Here is a 4,593-nt window from a genome sequence, read left to right as displayed (position 1 = left end):
GTTCTCCAAGGGGAAGTCTGGCAGAAACGCAGAATTTTCAGTGGGAAGCTCATGCCGTCCAGCTTAGCCCAGGCAACACCCTGAGGTGTTCTGTGGGGCTGCTTTAATCCTGACATAATCTGGGAGCAAGCAGGAGGGTCCCTATGGCCTTGTGGTCCCCTAGCCACCTGCCTAGGCTCCTGAAAGGCCCCCGCCAGCCCCAGAGGGCATCCCAAGTTTTGGCCCTTCTCTCTTAGCCAGTGCTGGACCCACGCCTGTTTCCTGCGGCCCTGTGTGCAGACCCGCTGAAAGAGGGTGAACAGATCAGAGCCTGGCCTCACCCTGATCACTGCAGGCCTGAGTACGGCACGTCCTTGCCCCTTCCTTCGTCAGCAGAGCAAAGGTAATAATAATAAATTAACCTGGAACCCTCCATGGTTCATCCTGGACTTTGCACCCAACGTCTCCTGGCTCACACTGACAGGCCCCAGACAGTAAGCAGAGGTCATTATTATCATTCTCACTGCACGTGCAAAGGAACTGAGGCTCAGACTAGTTAAGGAAAGAAGCAGGGATGCAGCCTGGACACCCCTCAGGGACAGGGGCCTTGCGGCTGGGGAGAGCTTGCCCGGGCTGAGAGCCAGCAGCGTCTTGTCCCTGGGCCGGCAGGGGTGTGGCTTTGCAGCAAACCTTGGCAGCCACTGGAGCATCCCTGGAAGGGGCAGAGTCGTAAGACTGCGATGAAGGTGGCCCCACCTGATTGCCCACCCCAGACCCTGCCCAGGGACTCCACAATTACGTGGGGGGTAAAGGAGGTGAGTGGTTTGCTTGACTCTGCTCCAGGACTGTTGTCAGCTGCTCCCCAGGCCGCATGGACTTGGCAGCCAGTTCCCAGAAAGGGTCTCATGCCAGCAGCACCTACATCACCTGGTGAACCCAAAGGAATTTGCTGCAGTGCCCACTGGAGGATGGGCAGGCAGAAATCTAACTGCTGTCTTCTCTCTCTCTCTCAATCTTTCTCTGTCTCTTCTCCTTTTACTGGGAAAGAGGTATGGACAAGAGGGAAGGGTACCATTCTATCTCCCTTTGCAGTTTCTGCCTTGCATTTGGAATATTCCAGCTCAAACTATCCATGGATCAGATTCTCTGGGAGAAATGAGATTTTACAATCTGGGATACCAGGGTGACCCACTGTTTACCAAGATAGATGAGTCTTGTGGGGCCTCCAGATACCTCCTTCCATGCTCTGAATTATGTGCCTCCTTTCTTTAGGACACTGTCTCCCCCCCAGGCGCCACTCTGTTCATCCATCCTGGCTTGGGTCATGTGTCAACCATGAGTGGCTGGGCGGGGCTCCTTGGGGCTCTGCTGCACAGGGACAGCTCTGGCCTCTAGATCCGGCATAGGGCAGGCCTTCAGAACAAATGGCGTAGCTTGTACTTGACAAGGCGTGGTGCCTATCTGAGATTTAGAATCCTTTTATTTTTGTAGAATCTTAGGTTGTAGAATCTTGCCCAGCAGATGGGAAGCTTGGGGTTCCATCTCTGCACACATTTCCCCTAAATCCAGAGTTTGGGATATCTGAGTCTAGTGGGCTGTGGGATTACTTAATGGGTTGGAGATATTCTATCGCATTCAATGCATACTCAGGCATACCATGTGCCAGGCTCTGTGCTGGGCCCTGAGGGTGTAAGGCAAGCCCTGAGTGTGTATACGGCTGATGCCAGACCCAGAATCAAGGCGGGAAGCATGCTTTGTCTATTACACTTCGGGGTGGATTTTCTCATTGTTAACCAGATCTACTATGGGAGAAGTTGGGGATTTGGGCCACAGCTGGGCCACAGTTGGGAGGCTGAAGGGACCTTAACCATGGGCACTCTTCTTGGGACTTTCTGGATTGCTTCATCCTTGGAGGCCCAGTTCAAGTCCTACCTCTGCTGTGCAGTTTACCATTCATTCATTCAGCCAGCAAATAGAGTGTCAACTGTGTGTAAGATTCTAGTAGGGCATTCTAGTAGGGCAGATTCCTCCATTCAACAAGTATTGACAGAGGGCCCATCAGGGTCTGGGCACCACATTAGGCTTAGGGCATAGGGCCAGAACTAGACTGATGTGGGTCCTCCCTTTCCAGTGAGTTAAGCCCAGTGACGGACACAGACGTGTAACTAGCCAATCCCACGACCCTGTGCTCAGGGGCACAGTGAAGGGAAGTTTGGGGAGCAACGGAGCACACAGATAGGCAGGCTTCCACCCCCAGCCAGAGGCAGGGACTCACCTTATACCTAAGTAATCATAAGAGGAGGTGGTGATGGCTCGATCTCCCCCCCCCACACCAGAAATGCAGACTGGGATTAGAGCTCCCCCAGGTGTGGAGAGGGCTTCCTTGAAAGGTGAGCTTTGAGCTGGGCCTTAAATCTTCCACAACAACTCCAGCCCAGCCTAGTCGTTCTCCAGAAGCATTCCCAGGCTGTGTCATAAAGTTAACTCAATTTTTAATGCTGTGATTGCACAATTATTCTCCATCCTCCTTTGTCCTGTTTCACGTGTGTGTCCCCTGCCCACCCTTACATCATAAAACCCTGCAAGCCTCTGGGATCATGGCCTTTCTTGGTCCCACCCAGACCAGCTTGATGCTGGGGGCTGGGCAAAGGGCACACGTGCGTGAGCTTGGATGGGTGGGCAGCTGCTCCTCGCTGCCCCTTGATGCCCTTTCCGGGACACACAGTGCCCGAGGGAAATCAGTGTGGTGCCCGGGGATGGGAGCTTTTAAGTAGGTTCAGGGAACGCTGAGCCTAGGCTCTGCCCAGGAAGGGTCTTTAAATAGAGCAGACGAACATTGTCACCACAGCCTGCGAGAGAATTCGCTTACACTTTAGATTAGTCATTTATATTGGGAACATTAACTGCATTAAGCTTTGAATAAAAAAGACTATTTTCGGAACAGCCGTGAGGACAATTAAAGGACAGCCCCCCCCCCCCCCCCTGAGATCTGCCGTCAAACCACGTGGCTTCGTTTTGGAAGCCATCACATGTTCCAGTCATGCGGTGTGGGAGGGTGCAGAAGCAAGAAGTAAAAGAAGGGTCCTGCCCCCGCAGGAGAGCCCAGGTGGCCGCCAGCCACCCGCGGCTTCCCAGGTGCCCAGAGGCATACTGAGGGGCAGGGGTGGAGGTGGCGAGCCTCAATGGTGGCTCCTTTGTCGAGGCCTTTGGGACAGGACAAGACAGGAGGCCTCAACTCAGGCTTGAGTCCTCCAGGGAGACGGGGCCTGAGCTAAAAGGTTTTCCAGGCTCTCCTGCCTGGAGCTGTATCAGTGGGAGGTACTGCCCCAGGGTCTGAAGACCTCTGCAAAGAATGTTCCTGCTGCTCCTAAAATGTCTTCCCACCCATCTGCTTCTCTGCCTGGCATCACCTATAAAGGAGGTTCATTCATTTAGGTGAGGGTATTTTTTTCCTGGAGGTTCTTTGCAATAACGCAGCTCCCTCCGGCAGGCAGCGGGCATCCTTCGTCGTTCGATGCGCACCTACTATGTGCCCAGCGTGAGTGTAAGAGCTCGGGACAGAGCAGCAGCCAAACCAAGCTCTTGCTTTCTCGGAGCTTCCCTTGCAGAAGGGAAGACAGACTGTAAACTAATATAGAGTCAGTTAGGGACGTCGGACTGTTGAGAAACGCAGAGCGGGGAGATGGGGCAGCGTGCTATTGCAGGTGGGGTGGGGAGGGAAGGCCTCTCTCGGCTCAAAGCTTTCAGCATGATGGCAGCCCACCCTGATCCCCCCCCCCGGGCTGTAGAAGCACCCTGATCGTCTCCTAGAGTTAATTCAGTTGTTTCTGCTGCGATCACATACTTCGTCTCCAGTTTGCTGTGTCCTATTTCATGTATGTGTTCCTTGCCTGCATCTTATATCATCAACCCCTTGACTTTATTATTTATCATTTATTACAGTGTCTCTGGACGCTTGAACAGAGACCCAGGAAGGTGAGCCTGAGCCAGTTGGCTCTCTGAGTGAAGCTTCCAGGCAGAGGAACTGGCAAGTGTCAAGGCCCTGAAGTATGGGGTGCTGGCATCTTGGGAACAGCCAAGAGGCCAGAAAGCTGGGTGCAGGCAGGGGTGGAGCGGGGAAGTGGTAGGTGGTGAGGGCAGATTGTGGGGCCATGCAGGCGGTGCAAAGGGCCTTTGGGTTTACCGTAATGGCACAAGGAGCCATGGGAAGGCTCTGAGCAGAAGAGTGACCCATGATGATGCCTTAGAGACACACATTAGCCATGACAACCTCAGGCGTTGTGTGAATCTCGGTTAGAGAGAAGGATGGCAGGGGCTGAGGGACATCAAGGGCACTTCAGGCTAAGTGAGGGACCTGGGACTTTTTCATGAGGTTAGTAGGGCTCCATGGAGGATTTTAGAGTAAGGGAATTAGTCCTACCCTTTATCTTGGAATAGAGAGTGTTAGGCACAGAGAAGGGACGTCACCTATCCCAGAGCACACAGCTGGATAATGGTGAAACTGGGATGAAAAGCCAGGTCTTCGCATTCCCATTCCACTACAGTGTGAGGTTTTCCCTGACGACGGAGAGGAGACGTTTATCGAGCAAATTCTATGTGCCCACGCTGCTCAGG

This window comes from Ailuropoda melanoleuca, chromosome 14 (assembly GCF_002007445.2).
Source record: "Ailuropoda melanoleuca isolate Jingjing chromosome 14, ASM200744v2, whole genome shotgun sequence".
Classification (NCBI taxonomy): domain Eukaryota; kingdom Metazoa; phylum Chordata; class Mammalia; order Carnivora; family Ursidae; genus Ailuropoda; species Ailuropoda melanoleuca.
The sequence above is the reverse complement of the archived record's forward strand: the minus strand, read 5'-3'. Positions refer to the sequence as shown.